The sequence below is a fragment of the Pseudorca crassidens genome, chromosome 11 (genome assembly GCF_039906515.1).
Source record: "Pseudorca crassidens isolate mPseCra1 chromosome 11, mPseCra1.hap1, whole genome shotgun sequence".
Lineage (NCBI taxonomy): Eukaryota > Metazoa > Chordata > Mammalia > Artiodactyla > Delphinidae > Pseudorca > Pseudorca crassidens.
The window spans coordinates 92935723-92953687 of record NC_090306.1 but is presented as its reverse complement, the minus strand read 5'-3'; the positions used below and the strand labels follow the sequence as shown (position 1 = coordinate 92953687).

At 46.6% G+C, this 17965-nt stretch overlaps 1 protein-coding gene across 1 annotated transcript in view; it reads left to right on the top strand.

The window, feature by feature from the left end:
- LARGE1 (LARGE xylosyl- and glucuronyltransferase 1) overlaps positions 1-17965 on the top strand; it is a 590958-nt gene that overhangs the window by 23413 nt on the left and 549580 nt on the right. The gene's annotated exons all lie outside the window — the stretch shown is intronic.

The window sequence follows — 17965 nt, the reverse complement described above, 5'->3', positions numbered from 1 at the left end:
CTCTTATGTTTGCACATCCTAGTGAGGCAGTGGCATCACTGAAGGGCCCGTGGTGCTGGTAGTGTTACATTGCTCTCAGGTACTTGGGCACCCTTTACTCTTCCTCTGCTCCTACAAGTCTTAAGAGGCTCTCAAGCCAACCTGACTCAGTATAGGTACACATGGGCCTCAACAGTGTCCGTAGTACCATGTGATCCAGGAATTCTGCTTCTGAGTATATACCCCAAAGAATCGAAAGTAGGGACTTGAATGGGTATTTGAACATCCAGGTTTACACCGGTGTTACTCACAATAGCCAAAGGAAAGCAACCCAGATGTCCATCGATGGATGAACAGAAAAACACAGTGCGGTTATATCCATACAATGCATGTTACTTGGCCTTAAAAACGAGGATTTTCTGACACGTGAGCCATCATGGATGACCCTTGAAGACATCACGCCAAGTGAAATAAGCCTGTCACAAAGGACAGATAATTATGATTCCACTCATATAAGGTACCTAGAGTAGTCAGATTCCTAGAGACAGAAAGTAGAGCAGAGGTGACCGGGACCTGGGGAGTTAGTGTTTCATGGGTACGGAGTTTCAGCTTGGGAAGATGAAAAGAGTTTTGGAGATGGATAGCGGTCATGGTTGCACAACAGTGTGAATGTACTTAATGCCACTAAACTGTACACTTAAAAATGGTACATTTGGTTATGTGTATTTGACCACAACGAAAAAAGAGTGGTACCCTGTGACCTCCGTGTCCTGACGTTCGTGCCCTTGTGTAATCCCGTCCACTTGGGTGTGAGTGGGCAGGACTTGTGACTCGCCTCACCAGCGGAATATAGCAAAGGTGATGGGATGTGACTCCTGTAATTGCATTTGCTGGCTGACTTGCTGTAGGGGCTCTCCTTGCTGGCTTGATGCTGTTGGCGAAACCCACGTGGCAAGGGACTGTGGGTGGCTTCGAGGAGCTGAGGGTGACCCCCAGCCACCAGCAAGAAGGTAAGACCCTCAGTCCTGCAGATACAAGGAAGTAAATTCTGCCAACACCCAAGCTTGCAGGTAGATTCTCCCCGAGAACCTCCACCTGGGGATGCCTTGACAGGAGCCTTGTTTTTTTTTTTTTTTTAATTTATTTATTTATATATTTTTGGCTGCGTTGGGTCTTTGTTGCTGCGTGCGGGCTTTCTCTAGTTGTGGTGCATGGGCTTCTTATAGCGGTGGCTTCTCTTGTTGGCGGAGCACGGGCTCTAGGCATGTGGGCTTTGGTAGTTATGGCTCGTGGGCTCTAGAGCGCAGGTTCAGTAGTTGTGGCGCACGGGCTTAGTTGCTCCATGGCATGTGGGATCTTCCTGAACCAGGGCTTGAACCCGTGTCCCTTGCCTTGGCAGGTGGATTGTTAACCACTGCACTACCAGGGAAGTCCCTTGATTGGAGCCTTGTGAGTCTCTGTTTTGCTGAAGACTCAGCTAAGCCATGGTCAGACTGTGAGCCACAGAAACTATGAGATAAAGTACTGTTTCAGGCCACCAACTTTGTGGTAATTTGTTACACAGCAATAGCTAACTAATACTGAGCCTCACCAGAGACTTCTCTGAATTTATTCCATCCTCACTTTCCACCCCAGACACCTCAGGCCTCTATCACCCCTTCTTGTCCACTGGGAGTGTGCGGATAGCCTGTTTTTCTCTTTCCTGTTAATGTTCAAATACATTCATTGTTAAGGTCACTTCATCGCTCTGGTTCCTTCCTGTTCTCTTATGATTTCTGGCTTGAGGGGTGTGTCTCATTCCCTCTGGGCAGGAAAAACAGTGGTTTTTTACTTTTTATTTATTTATTTATTGAAGTATAGGTGATTTACAATGTTGTGTTAACTTTCAGGTGTACAGCACAGCGATTCATATATATATATATGTATATGTATATTCTTTTTCAGATTCTTTTCCATTGTAGGTTATTACAGGATATTGAGGACAGCGGTTTTTAGTGCAGTGACTGAGTCCTGAGACCCAGGGTTCCAACTCCACCCACCTGTGTGCAGTTGAGCTTTCCTCTCCATCCCCCACTTGCTCATGCGTTGGCCTAAACCCATATCTTGCCTCTTGGTCACAATGCTCACTACACAAAATATAGGTAATCACATTTTTCTGGGGTGGCTCTGATTTCTAATATTCTGCCTCACTTGTTGTCCCCATAAACTGTGAAGCTGTCCCAGATATTCTGTTTTGGTATATAAACTCTGATTGGACTGGCTCCCTTATAATAAATTAATAAAAGCCCCTGCCATTTTGGGGGCACCTGCTGTATGTCAGACACTTGATTAGCAGTTGTCACTGTGTCTTTGCATCAGCCCCAATGAGGTGGATGTCACGTTGCCTGATTTACAGAGGAACACACCGAGATGCAGTAGGGTTCATTTTCTTGTCCGAGGTCACATGGAGCTTGTGTGTGTCCAAACCAGAATTAGAACTCCAAACGTGCCCTCTAACTTACCTGCCTTGGAAGAGTACAGGGGTATTTCTCCCAGATCCTGTGTCCCAGTTTTGCTTGGAAAATAGAATTGCTACACACAGGCCACCTGGAGGGTCCTGAGGATTCCTTCCTGCTGGACCACAGTGGGACAGTGTGGGGTTGGGGGCATAGCTGAAAGCTTAAATTGAAATGGTGAGGGAGGGACTTCCCTGGTGGCGCAGTGGTTAAGAATCCACCTGCCAGTGCAGGGGATGCGGGTTTGATCCATGGTCTGGGAAGATCCCACATGCTGTAGAGCAGCTAAGCCCGTGCGCCACGACTACTGAGCCTGTGCTCTAGAGCCCGCGAGCCACAACTACTGAGTCCGCACGCCTAGAGCCCGTGCTCCGCAACAAGAGAAGCCACCGCAATGAGAAGCCCGCGCACCGCAACGAAGAGTAGCCCCCCTGCTCGCCACAACTAGAGAAAGCCCGCCCGCAGCAACGAAGACGCAACGCAGCCATAAATAAATAAGTAAATAAGTAAATAAGTAAATAAGAAAAAAAGATAGTGAGGGAGACCAGGTGGACAGGGGTGGAGGTCCAGCCGGGGGCCGCTGCCCTGGTTAGGGGGAGAGGGAGTGGTTCTCAGCCTCAGTTGTATGTTAGAATCATCTGGGAAGCTTTAATGTCTACTGATGCCTGGGCCCCACTCCCAGAAATATTGATTCATCCGGTTTGGGTTGCAGCTTGGGCAGTGGGATCAAAAACTCCCCAGGAGATTAGCATAATCCCCCAATATTCAGAATCCTGGAAGGAGGGCCTTTGTATGACAGGCGGTTGGGCAGCGGGTGGAGAAGATAGAGGCGAAGGATGGAGGCCTGGTCCGGACACTCCCACAGCTCTCCCTCCCCATTTAGAGGCAGACCCTGTGTGCTTCTGGCCTTAGACTAGTAGAGTCCAGGTCCACAGGACTGGCTTCTAGGAGCCCAGTTTGGGGACCTGGTAAGGCAGGCCTGTGGATTGGATAGATCCCTGCATCTTCAGTGCCATCAACTCACACCTCAACACGCAGTGAAAGGGACAGAGGGGTTGGGACACACACCCAAAAGGCCTTAGTAAGTCAGCAGTTTGCGTCTGCACGGGCTGCCTGTTGCCATTGCTTAGAGTGAGTGGTTAAATCTGGGGTTGGTTGTTTTCCCATCTCACTCAAGTACCTCTTGATCGCAAATGCCTTGTGGGTAGGGACCCCATTTTTGTGTCTGCTAGAGGGAATGACATGATAATTTATCTGTCCTGGGTGCTTTGAACAACTTCATTTGGGGATTGATTTAAAAAGCCTTTCAAAGTTAAAGCACAAAGAACCTAAGGTCACTGAGGGAGATAAAAAACTTGGTGGCTTTCCTCCTATTTAAGTGTGTAGCTCTGTGTTAACCCCACTCACTGGCTTCCTCACTCTGCTTTGATTTTTCCTATGGCATCACCGTTTGTTATTCAATTTTCTTGAATATAAGCTGATGACCTCAGAGGTTTCTGCACACTGAAGACTCTCAGTAAATATTTGTTGAGTGAATGAGCAGATGGTGGCTTGTAGCTGGGGTCAGTGGGATCCAGAGGGAGACATAGACTCATCTAAGACTCCTTCCTTGGCTTGAGCTCCAGGAGGGAACTGCGGGCTTTTCTGGGGCGGGGGGACTAGAGAGCCGAGGGTTAGTTTTATTTTGCCTTGCCTCTTGGAGCAGGTGTCTTCTTTCTCAATTAAGATTTTTTTTTTTAGCAGTTACCTTGTAATGGAAAACGACACTTATGCAGGCTTATGTTCTTTTATGTCTCCTAAACCGAGCCCTTTCCCCTGCTGTGGCTTCAATAATGCATCATTTCATAAGTTCACGGACTTTAATGTGCTTCTGCTGAACCTCTAGTCTCAGCTAGATAGTTAAATGGAAATTAACCACTGTGGGTTTGATTCAAAGTCACCTTTTCACCTTCTCTCTCTTCATCCCCTCCCTCGCCCCACATATGCAAAACAGTGTCACGTTTTTCTTCTTTTACTGAGAGGGTGTGATGTGTGTGCGCATGTGGGCTTCCAAGTGTGAATAGATATATCGATTCCCTTCGTAATCAGAGAGCCATAAAATAATAACAATGTGTACCTACAAGTTTTTGAAATTCCACCTCTCCAGCTAAAGTACAGTGGAGTCTAGGGACCCACCACAAACTAAAATTTAGGGAGAGTGGTACAGATGTACCAGATTTAGGACTTCCAGTGGCTGCTGGTAAATTGCCATGTCTTGACAAGGCTCTGAAATTTACGCAGTATTCATTCATTTATTTATTCACTCATTCAGTGCCTGAAAATTATTTTATATGTACGAGGCACCTGGGTGGTGGATGTGATTCGCTGTGTATTAATGACCCCAATTCTTCACACCTTTCTGAATTCCTAGCCGAAGATCATAGTATATTTCTGCAACTTTTGACTTTGGGCTTAATTGTGTGGCTTACTTTGACCTGAAGGATAAAGCAGAGGTGGTGGTGTGCTAGCTCTGAGCCTAGGCCTTAGAAGACCTGGAGTGTTTCTTCTTTTTTTTTTCCTGCCTCTTTGCCTTTGCTGCAAGAACAGCCTACCCTGGTAGTCCAAGGAGAAGCAGAATGGGAGACACTTGGAACAGAGCTGCTCAGCCAACCCGAGAGTCTTCAGTGAGAAACCAAGCCCACCCTCGATCAGCCAAGTCCCAGCTGACCTGTAGATGCATTAGTGAAAATGAGTGATCGTTGCCTTAAGACACTGCTTTCAGGGATGGCGTGTTAGGCGGCGTGATTGTGCAGCAGATTTCTGATATAGTGGGATATAGTGGGATGACTCCTGTGTGATGTGGGTCCTGTTTGAAAGAAGTCCTGGAGTTTGGTGATGGTGGCGGGAGGGCCAGGATAAGCTCATTGACTCATACAAGGTAGAGAAAGTGCTAAAGTGCCCTAAGAAAGGACTCAGTAAGGGGAGTTTAAGTAGGGAGAGTCTTCTGCTAATTCGGAAAGATACGTGCATCCCAATGTTCACAGCAGCACTGTTTACAATAGCCAAGACATGGAAGCAACCTAAGTGTCCATCGACAGATGAGTGGATAAAGAAGATGTAACATATATATATATACACATATATATATATACATATATATATGTGTATATATACACACGTACACACACACAATAGAATATTAGCCACAAAAAAGAACAAAATAATGCCATTTGTAGCAACATGTAGAGTTGTAGCAATCTCTTAGTATGGAACCTAGAGATTACCATGCTAAGGGAAGAAAGTGAGAGAGAAAGGCAAATATCATATGATATCACTTACATGTGGAGTCTAAAAAAATTATACAAAGGAACTTATTTACAAAACAGAAACAGACCCACAGACACAGAAAACAAACTTGTGGTTACCAAAGGGGAAAGGGAGGGGGAGGGATAAAATAGGCATTTGGAATTAGCAGATACAAACTACTATTTATAAAATAGATAAACAACAAGGTCCTACTGTATAGCACAGGGAACTACATTCAATATCTTGGAATAACCTATAATGGAAAAGAATCTGATTCAGTATAACTGAAGCACTCTGCTATATACCAGAAACTAACACAATATTTGTAAATCAACTACACTTCAATTAAAAAAAAAAAAAAAGGAGGGAGAGCCTTCTGGGTGAGTGATCAGAGAAAGCCTCATGAGGGGGTGGGCTTTTGAAAAGGTGTTTTTAGATGATGTTATCAAAGTTTAGAATAGAGAGGCATTGACTAGGTTTCTGAGTTTAAAATATGTGATGTTTCAAAATTGATTTCTCATCAGAGCCAAAACACTATGCCAATTTCCCATTCAATATCTAATGACCTTGCTACCAAAAAATAAATAAATAAAGACTCAAAGCTATGTTGAGAAAGCAACACCCCCGTTTGATAATAGCCAACATTTACAATTCTCATCACAAACAATTATCCGGCATGCATTTGGCTTACCTGCTGAGTGCCAGGAGTCTGCTTGCTCAGCATTTTATAGGCATGATCTCATGTAATCATCATCATCATCTCAAGAGACAGGAATAGATAACTCCATTTAATTCCATTTTCTAGATCAAGTAACCAAGCCAGAGAGGGGAGGTTATTTGCTAAAGCCAAGCACTGACATCAGAGTGCCATTCCACTCCCTGCACCTGACTCTCCTGTTAGATTGGCATCCTCTCCATTAATTTCTCTATCATCAGCACATAGCATGAGGCTTGGCACAGAGTAGGTGCTCAAGAGATGTCTGCTCAAGGAAAATATGAATAAATATCTTAAAAACGAATAATGGCATCCTCCATGTCCGAATGGAAGTCATAGCCTGGTAGGGAGACAGATTCCTGAGCTGACTCTTAGGAGACAGTCAAGGTCAGTGGTGGAGAGATAGGAAATATAAGTATTTGGGAGAGCACAGAGTGGGTGCCCTTGATATAACCTAGAAAGGTTAACACCTTCTAGAAATGGTAAACCCTGGAATGAGTCTCAGATGAGGAGTCTGAACTAGAAAAGGGAGGCAGAAGTGGCCTTGCGTGCAGAGGAGATGCGAGTTTACAGCTTATGGCTTCTGGAACATGGTAGATGCTCTGTTGTAAATGTTTATTGTTCTGACCTGTTGGGTGAGGGAGGCACTGGCCGTGAACCTTCTGAGCTGCTCTGACCAGTAAAGCTATGAAAATTTGAGTCTCTGCATTCTCTTCACCTCTTTCGTTCCAAATTTTCCAATGCTTGTCCCTTTAGGGACACTGAGGCAGCACAACAAAAGTATTGGAACCTACTCTGTCCTAAAGAACTTGAGGAATTGTTGCCTAATAAGGCTGGCTTATCACCAAGATAATGAACCTTTTGAATAGTCCTAGGAATTGTACAGATATAAGATAAACCTGAAGTATCCTCTGGTAACCCAAATCTTAAGGTTTTTGAAACTATTTACTGAAGACTCTTGACCCAAATCTGAATCTCGGCTCCAGCATTTACCTGTGAGATTTTGGTGAAGTTCCTTAACAGCTTCCTGAGCCTGAGTTTCTTCACCTGTGAAATAGGGATAAAATCCACATCCTAGAAATATTACTCTGCCATAAAAAAGAATGAAATAATGCCATCTGCAGCAGCATGGTTGGACCTAGAGATTAATAAGTAAGTCAGACAGAGAAAGCAAATATCATATGATATCACGTATATGCAGAGTCTAAAAAAATGATACAAATGAACTTATTTACAAAACAGAAACAGACTCACAGACATAGAAAACAAACTTAGGGTTACCAAATGGGAAAGGCGGGGGGCGAGATAAATTAGGAATTTGGGATCAACAGATATGTGCTACTATATATAAAATAGATAAGCAACAAGGACCTACTCTATAGCACAGGGAACTATATTCAATATCTTGGAATAACCTATAATGAAAAAGAATACATATATGTATGTATAAAGGAATCACTTTGCTCCTATACATGAAACTAACACAACATTGTAAATCAACTATACTTCAATATAAAAAAAAATCCACATCCTAGGGTTGTACAGGTTAATTTAAAAAAGACAGTAGCTAGAATTCTTTTTTAAGCACTAACTATGTGCCAGGCACTCTTTTAAACCTCTGTATGAATGGATTCATTTGACATTTTAAGTTCTCACCAAAACACCTTACAATGGCATAAACATGATGATGATCCCCACTTTACAACATGGAGTTTATAACTTGCCCAGATTACAGGGCTAGTTAGTGGGGGAAACTAGGATTTGAACCTCCAGACTCATGCTCTTCACGAACCTAAGCTGTACTGTCTCTGTGCTGGTACCCAGCAGACACTCATGGGCCCCTAGTCCCCCATCCCCTTCTCTGTGCAGGGCTGACCACCACTGTTCTCCCCCTGCCCTGAGGACCTGGTCGGGGGCTTTCCTCTCAGCACTGACATGGCAGGTAGTTTCTTTGCCTATGTGTTTATCCCGTGAGATTGCATACTTCACCAGGGTAGGGACCGTGTCTGTTTTCCTGGACCACACTGTATTTCTGGTCCTAAGCTTAGTACCTTTTGCACACTGAGCACTCGGTAAGTACCCAAGAAATGAATGTACTTCTCTCCACTTCTCTCCTCCCGCATCTTCTGGTCACTGAAGACCATTCTCCACTCAAGGTCTGGTTCAAATGATCCCACCCTCTTCTGGAGAAACTAGCAGCTGGAACCTGTCTGTGATGCTGGCATTTTATGTCGGTCCCTCTGAGTGTTGGGTGAGCCCCTGAGGACCCCCAGAGCCCACCTCCCCACCTCGAATGTTCTCCGTCAGTGGCATTGACATACGTCGATTAACAGAGGCCCCATTTGAAGAGAGTCTGACTTCCGCCTCTGCTAGTACTTCAGAAGGGACCAAGAAAAAAAAAAGTTTATTTATGGTAGCCATTTTGCAGAGTTTCCAAAGATGTATTATTCCAGCTCCAAAATCTCAGAGTTATGAATGGATGGACTCCAAAGCATACGTTTTCTTTTCTCCCATTGAGAAGGATGTCACAAATGGTGCTGGGGAGTGCTGGTCGGTGCACACGTCTGCCTAGCCCCAGAGGGAGCTGCCTTCCTGGGTTTTGGCCACGAGAACTGTCAGAGAGCTATGCTTGCAAACCTGACAATTAAAGCAGAAAGATGAGAAGACTGAATAAGGATCGTTTTCATTTATATTGAATGAAGGGGCTTGAGGAAAGGCTTATGTAATTAAAAAAAGAACCATGGCGCTTTGCAGAGGAGCACGGGGAGAGTTTTACAGGCCCCTGTCATTTTACTACACCCAGTTCTTCAAAAGGTAGGCTTTTCTTCGGGGGAATGAGGTGGGATCCTGCGTGAAGCTCAAGCCTTAGGGTCAGGCTCGATTTAAATCAGGCCCTTGCATATATCCAGAGAAAACTATAATTTGAAAGGATACATGCACCCCAATGTTCACAGCAGCACTATTTACAATAGCCAGGACATGGAAGCAACTAAGTGTCTATCCACAGATGAATGCAGAAAGAAGATGTGATACATATATACAATGGAATACTACTCAGCCATAAAAAAGAATGAAATGGTGCCATTTGCAGTAACGTGGATGGACATAGACATTATCATACTAAGTGAAGTAAGCCAGACAGAGAAAGACAAATATCATATGATATCACTTATATGTGGAAACTAAAAAAATGATACAAATGAACTTATTTACAAAACAGAAATAGACTCACAGAGAAAACAAACTTATGGTTACCAAAGGGGAAATGGGGGGGGGGATAAATCAGGAGTTTGGGATTAACATATACACCCTATGTATATAAAATAGATAAACAACAAAGACCTACTGTATAGGACAGGGAAGTATACTGAATATCTTGTAATAATCTATAAGGGAGATGATTCTGAAAAAGAATATACATATATAACTGAGTCACTTTGCTGTACACCTGAAACTAATACATTGTTAACCAACTAAAATAAAAAAAAAAAAAAAGAGGAGGGACTTCCCTGGGAGACCAGTGGTTAGGTTAGGACTGCACGCTCTCACTGCTGAGGGCCCAGGTTCAATCCCTGGTTGGGGAACTAAGATCCCGCAAGCTGTATGGTGCGGCCAAAAAAAATAGAAAGAAAAAAAGAAAAAGAAATAGAAGAAGAGAAAATAAATCGGGCCCATGACTGTGTGTCTGACTTTAATCTGCTAAAAACACTGCTGGTTTTTTCACCTCTAAAACAGGTGAAATATTTTCCAAGGTTGTTGTGAGCATCGCGTGAGGATATATTTGAAGGTGCTTTATAGGTAGGAGGGCCTCCAATGTTGGCCACTTTCTCACCCCCATCCATGATATACAAGCATTCTTCTTACATTGACCCACCAAATGCAAAGCGTTGGCTTTCATTGACATTTTAAAAAATCGACACGTTGATGTTATCTCAGATTAATGCAAGCATCCTCTGGGTCATCTGCGTGACTACGAATAACCAAGTACCACTGGATGGGCACCGATGAGTCATCGCTTGGGCACCAGATGGTCCCTTTTGAGCTGAGGAAAGCTCAGGAAGGAAGGACGGAGGAGGCTGACTGTGTGAAGGGAGCATCCGGGTGGTTCCACGGTGTTTCCAACCTCAGGAAGGCACGAGGCTGGGGGCACCGATCTCAGAAGAACCCGGCTGATCTGAGCAGAGCCAGCCGTACCGTCTCGGGAGAGTGATGGTTTAGGCTTAGCATCTACTGTCACTTTAAGTCAATTTAAACTTGTTCAGTGTTGAACTGAACCACAACAAGGCACCTTGTGAAGGCACTTTGGCTTCAAGGCTGTTTTAGAGTCACCAGTTCTGGGCCTGTGTCCCTCATTTGATGCTCATGCTGTCTCTTCTCTTGGCTTGGAATTCTGTTTTCCTTCACCACCCCTGCCCGCCACTGCCAGCCCCAGTCCTGGATAATTCCTGCTCTCATCTTGCTCTCAGTTTATGTACCATTTCCTCAGCCCTCTCTCACCACCTTGCCCACGTAGAAACTTGCCTTCTGTGTTTTTAAAGACCTTTGAGGCCGTGTTCCCAAGTTGACTTCCATGGCTTTTATGTAGGCTGTTTTTGTTCATTTCTTTCTTTGGTTGATTGCTGGACTGGAAGCTTCTTGAGGGCAGGGCGTGTCTTTTTGTCACTGTCCTCAGCGCTGTATCCTGCACAGTGCCTGGCACTTAGCACTCAATAAATACTATTTAAAATTTTTTTTATTTTAATATTTTACATTTTAGTGCTTATATAATACTGGAATAAAAACGATTTGAGCCAAAATAGAGTTCCTTGCCAACTTCTTTTCCATACAGGTGGCTGCTGGGCACTCAAGTTTGAGGAACATGGTGTAAGAGGGATTGCCTGCCATTGGGATTGACATGTACATGTGTACATGTACACATGTACACGCTACTAAGTTTAAATAAACAACAAGGACCTGGACTTCCCTGGTGGCGCAGTGGTTAAGAATCCGCTTGCCAATGCACGGGATGCAGGTTTGAGCCCTGGTCCAGGAAGATGCCACATGCCGCAGAGCAGCTAAGCCCATGCGCCGCAACTACTGAGCATGTGCTCTAGAGCCTGCGAGCCACAACTGCTGAAACTGCGTGCCACAACTGCTGAAGCCTGTGCTCCTAGAGCCTGTGCTATGCAACAAGAGAAGCCACTGCAATGAGAAGCCTGCACACTGCAACTAGAGAAAGCCCACGCACCCCAAAATAAATAAATTTATTAAAAAAACAACAACAACAAGGACCTAATGTGTAGCACAGGGAACTCTGCTCAATATTCTCTAATGACCTAAATGGGAAAAGAATTTGATAAAGAATTAAAAAAGAAAGAGGGATTGCCTGCGGGAGAGTGACCGACCTCAGAGGTGAAGGAGAAGGAAAGGGAGAAGTAGTAATGTACTGGGTCCATGCGTCCTTGCTGAGCACCAGGGACAGGACTGCCCCAGGCCAGCGTCCTCTGGATCTGAGAAGAGGGATTGCAGCCTGGAACTCACCTTGGCTACTTCCTTACCTGAGAGACTGAAGGGGGAGTTTGTAATTCAGGGCTACACTCTCTGGGTTGATGTCTCTTGAAAGGTCCTTGTAAGGGCTGCATTTTTGTCTTTTCATGATGTTTGGAGAGACCAGGCTCGAGCAGGAGGACGTTGCAGCTCCGGTGAACTCACGCTCACCCCCAGAGGGTAGCTGAACTGCTTATGCCAAAAGCTCAGCCTCTTAATGGGCATCACTCACTAGATTTCATCGTAATTATAACTTTGTTTTCATAGCTTTTTACAGGCCACAGAGCACATTAACAGGCCTTTTAGTGCTTCATCAAAACCACAAGGTCCTTCCCACAACCAGGTGATGGGCAAACAGTCCCATTTCATAGGTGAACGGACTGAGGCTTAGAGGGATTGATTTGCCCTGGGAGCTCAGGACTTCAAGGCCCTGTTCCTTCCACTGTACCACTTGCCATCTAAGGGAAGGGCATCTGCCTCCCATGGTGCTCCTGGGCTCCAGTCTGGGGTTTCAGCTGCCCCCTGCCTTCTGCAGGGGGTCATCTAGGATACCAGCTTGTGAAGAAGTGGCTTAGTGGCAACTTAATTATATTTTCAGCAACTTAAAAAAGGATAGATTCTGTTCAGCTCTATGAAAGGCAGTGTTGCTTGTGAAACACGCCTCCTGTGCCGTGTACGTGGGATTTGAAAGCAACTTCTGCCACTGCCTGGCTGGAGTGGGTGACTTCGTATCGTCTGAGCCTCGATTTCTGTGTGGGTGAAATGGGGATAGTAGTGTTTAATCAGAGCATTGGCATGAAAAGGAGTTATCATTAGAAAACTGCCCCGCTCATCATACACACATTCCACTTAGTATTCCTAGCCCTCGCAGACGCTTACCTGTTCTTTTATTAAAAGGACTTTTCGGGCTTCTCTGGTAGCGCAGTGGTTGAGAGTCCGCCTGCCGATGCAGGGGACACGGGTTCGTGCCCTGGTCCGGGAAGATTCCACATGCCGCGGAGCGGCTGCGTCCGTGAGCCATGGCCGCTGAGCCTGCGCGTCCGGAGCCTGTGCTCCGCAACGGGAGAGGCCACAACAGTGAGAGGCCCGCGTACCGAAAATAAAAGGACTTTTCTGGTGGAAAGTCTCCCCAATGCATGTGCTGTTGGTACGATCACAGGCTCAGGTGACTATGCTGGGCACGCACGTTAGAAGCGCAGGGAGCTTGGGCTTCAGAGCCAGGAAGGAGGTGGATTTGAGTCTTCGGGAAACCTGGAGACACTCCTGTCACTGTCCCTTGGAGGCTTGGCTTTCGGAGTTGGCGCGTGTGTGCCACCAAGATGGTGACTTGGCGGGAGGGGGAGGCCTCCCTTCCCTGCGCAGGCAGATCGGAGGCTGGGTTGCGGCCCCCGGCAGTGTAAGCGGTGACCTGGAGAATCTGGCTGCTCTGTGGGGCGGTGGCATCCGGCCTTTGAGGGCCTCCTGCATCTGGTCCTGCTCGGCTCCCACTGATCGATCCCTCGCATTGTTGTGACGCTCCAGCCAAACTCACAGTCGCCTGGACGTGGCCCCGGCCTTCCCAGGCCCTCTGCGGGGCTGACACGGTGCTGGGGCCTCAGAAGAGAGGCGGGGGTAGATACGAGGGCAGCTTCTCCCGGACAGAGTCACCCTGAGCGTCGTGTGTGAAGAGCACGCTCTTTAATGCCAGCAGAGGAAAGAGGTCCCGCGTACAGTGACCCAGACCCGTGTTCTTTGCAAATATACAAGTGCTTTCTTTAAAGTGATGCATTGCCACAGCCTGGAGGGAAGGCTCACGAATGACTAGTCCATGGGAGGAAACCCGTGTGGACCGAGGCCCATTCTGTGGGCTCAGTTCCCACCCTCATGGGGCTTAATGCTCTGGTTGGGGGGAGAGAGATGGTGTTGTGAGCGGAGACCACCCTGTGGCAGACCTGCATTCAAATCTTAATTTTTTTTTTGGATTCGTCTCACAGATATTTACTGAATCCTACTGTGTGTGAGGCACTGCTCTCAGCGATCTTAATTTTTTTTTTTGGATTCATCTCACAGATGTTTACTGAATCCTACCGTGTGTGAGGCACTGCTCTCAGCGCAGTGGGTCTGTTTAATAAACTAGTGATAGAAGTTCTTGTCCTCAGGGAGCTTATATTCTAGCTGAGGGAAGGTAGCGTGTGTGTGTGTGTGTGTGTGTGTGTGTGTGTGTGTGTGTGTGTTGGTGGTAAGAGTTTGCAGGTTTAAGTTGGTCACAGGGGGATTCTCAGGGAAGGTGATTTTATCAAACACCTGAGAAGGTGAAAAAATGAGTCATATGCAGCCATCTGGGGAAAGAGCTGAGGCTGAGGTAAGGTAAGTGGCCCTGAGGCCACTTTTCAGTTGCTAATTGAGGGGCCACAAGGCTGTCCCCAAGGCTGGAAGGGAGGGAGCAGGGAGGAAAGTAGTGGGGCATGAGGTCAGAGAGGAACGGGGCCCAGTTGTTCAGGCCCTCGTGGGCCGGAGCCATCGGAACAATGGCGTGAGTTACTCATTTATCAGGGGCACTGGGACTTCTCCTATGTTGAGGATTCCCCATCGGGAGCAAAGGTGGAGGCCGGGGTGCCATGTAGGAGGGGCTTCATTTCAGGCAGGCCGTGAGGGTGACTTGGCTAGGGCTACAGTGATGGGAGGCATTGAGAAATAGCTGATTCCGGGTCTCTATTGCTTACAATCTCTGTGATCCTGGGTGGGCTGCTCACGCTCATTGAATTTTCATTTTCTCAGCGCTACAGCGGAGATAATAAAACCTGCTGCACAGGGTGGTTACAAAGTGGTAGTCAAGCATCGGCCTGGCTGGAGGGGCACTGCCCTCATGCTGCTGGCCTTGCAGGTTTATGCGTTGCTGCTTCCATCATATTGTAGGGAAGGGCTCTTAAGTTGCTGAGGCTGAAACATGAAGATAACTTCCCACTGCATAGGCTCCTCCAGTGTTGGCGGCCAAGGAGTCTTTAGAGAAGTTCTAACCCGACTTTGTTGAGTTACTGATTCGGAAACCGGGGCCCAAAGTGACAAGTGTTCCCATTTTCCACATAATTCGTCCAGCTGTATGTCACGTCTCACGGCCCCTGTGGATTTGTGAAGAGGCCTAGCGATTTGTGGTCCAACGTGAAGAAAATTGGATTATGGAGCGATAAATTAAAAAAAGTGTTTGATCCGTCTGCTGAAATCCCCATAATTTTGGGCTCCTGGAGTTGAAGGTAATCCTAGCAGAGAAAGAAGGAGAAGGGCGGAAGAAAATCAAAATTTCTTCTCAGTTCTGTAAGCAGGGAATGTGCACATGTTGGCGCGAGATCAAATCGCAGGAATATACTAGTGATGCTGGAGTGAGGTAGCTAAGTGCATTTTATTGCTCTGTGGAATGTAGGGAACTTGGATTTGCAAAGTGCTTTATTTACCCCTCCTTAGTTACTTTATATGACAAGGGTCAGCATTGCTGTTTAACAAGAGGACCCCTGCTTTCCTTGTAGAATGTCATCCTGGGTGTTTTTCCTAAGCTTTAACCATGTCCCCTGCTAGGAAGTCCCCTGCGCCCTTTCTGACTGCTGGGGACAGGGGTGCTAGTGGCGTGGCAGATCTGGATAGAAGCCGGGCCAACTTTAGACCCGGGCACATTTGCTCTAGGTCATTGGCCCTTGTCTTGATGCAGAAGGACAAGGAATATCAAAGGACAGAGGCGGTGTTGCTGGTGCAGCAAGGGTGCTGGGGAGGACTTTGCTCCATGTCCATCCGTGTCCGTCCTGGTTGTTACGGCCCTGAGGGCTTTTGCAGCGTCAGCTTAGCGTCCTGGAGAACAAGCCCCAGAGGTCAGTGTCGTCCTGTCCACGCACAGGAGCGCGACCCCCAACTTCAGCCCCCGATTTCACCCACTGCCTTTTAACCCCTTGTAGCGATGTGCTGTAACTTGTTTCCGGAACAGTCCAGGCTGAACCGCGGTGAAATTAACACTGTAGGTGAGTCTTTCTCAAAATGGGTTCCATGGGTCTGCAATCTGTATGTTCTGAGAGAGGAAGCTGCTATTTCCTTTCAGTTCTTAAAAAAAAATTTTTTTTGGCCACTTGGCGTGGCTTGTGGGATCATAGTTCCCTGACCAGAGATTGAACCCAGGCCCCAGCAGTGAAAGCACAGAGTCCTAGGACCAGCAGGGAATTCCCAGGAAGCTGTTCTTTCAACAATACTTTTTAAATTGGGGGCTTATATTTTTAGGATAAATAACAAAGCAAAACCTTGCTGTGATTCTTAGGTGAGCTCATTTGCAAGGGAAACGCAGTTTCAAAAAGTAAGACCTGCGCTTTTTAACCAGCTCCCTTCTCCTCTTTAAAGGGGTCAGTTTATTACGCACGTTTGGGAGACTTGGTAATTCTAATGGTTTGACCTTCCGTTTCTCAAATTCCTCTCTAGGTAGTGAGACTCAGGTCAGCCTTCCCACACAGATGCTCACCTTCCCTTCCAATTCTCCACCTGCTCATTCGAGAGCTGGAGGTGACTTCACCTGCTGACGTTGCGCAGGGACCCCTGGGGGCTCCTGGGCTGTTGGAGGCTTTGAGCAGTTTGCTCGTTAAGCTGGACATAAGCCATGTGGCGCATCTCGTGTGCGGAACTCCTTTTCTGGCCCCAGGGGGCTGGTAAATGTGCTTCTGGAAACCTGGTACACAGAAGGCATCTGGAACGTTAGACTGTCCATATGGGAGGCTGTCAGGGAATGTCATCACAAGTCGGCCTAGTGGCCTCTGTGGTATCTTAATTGAATGTAAAAAAAAAAAAAAAAGCTACTTATAAAGTAGAAGGGGACAGTTTGGAAGGATGGTACCCAATCTTTGCAAGCAGAAGCCAAAAAGTACATTCACATGTATAGTAAATCTTTCCCTCTTCCTTCCATCCTTCTGCTCCGGTGTTTACTGCCCACAAAATGGTACGTATTTTTGTGGGCATAAATGAGGGACAGGGAGGCATCTGCTTCCAATACCTGTGTCCTAAGAGGGAACAAAAACGTTCCTATGAAGATTGTTTCAGAATTGGAAAGCAAGACCTTTCCGAAGGTTCAGATGAAAACATCTTAGGCTGTGATGTCTGGAAGGTTAGGTAAAACTTTGGTGGAGGAAGGAAAACATCACTTGTGTGAGGGCCGCCTGAAGTGACTGAAGTGACCGGAATGTGGCTGATAGGTCTGGGACGGTGAGCCAGGCCACAAGGAAGAGGCAGGAGTGTGACCGTTGGGTCCTGGGTGGCAGGGACTCGGCATGACTCTTGCAGTGAAGAGGAGTGAGTCTGGATCTTAGCTCCATCTCGTGCAGCTGGGTGACCCTGGGCAAGTGTGTAGTATATTTCTCAGTCGAGCCTCAGTTTCCTTATCTGAAAGCTGGCATAATAACAGCTCTCCTAGGACGGTGACAGGGCTCAGATGAGGACGTACATCAAAGTTCATTCTTTTCTTTTGGCCACACTGTGAGGCATGCAGAATCTTAGTTCCCCAACCAGGGATCGACCCTGCGGCCCCTGCATTGGAAGCACGGAGTCTTGACCACTGGACCGCCAGGGAAGTCCCTAAGTTCACTCTGTAACCTGTTTGCTGTGTAGAAGCTGAGATTTTGATCAAGACAGTTCTTCCATCCCCTCTGACTTAGACCCAAAGGTCCTGTTATGTGGCAGTTGTGCAAAACCCACAAGGCTGTGAGATTATACCTTTTGCTTCAGCTCACACCTTGTTTCCTTGGCCATCCAGAAACGCTTTCATGTTAGCATGGGTGGGCACAACTCGGAGTGCTTGGTTAACCCAGCAGTTAATACAAGTGGAGAGGTGACAATTGGTGTTACCAAGCTGCAGTCGAAAGCAATGCATTTGGCCTCTCTCCATGCAAACAGATTGGTGGAGAGGCCGCTCATGGGGAGGAACATGGGAATGCCGGAAAGGGAAGCTGGTTGGTAAAAGGGACTC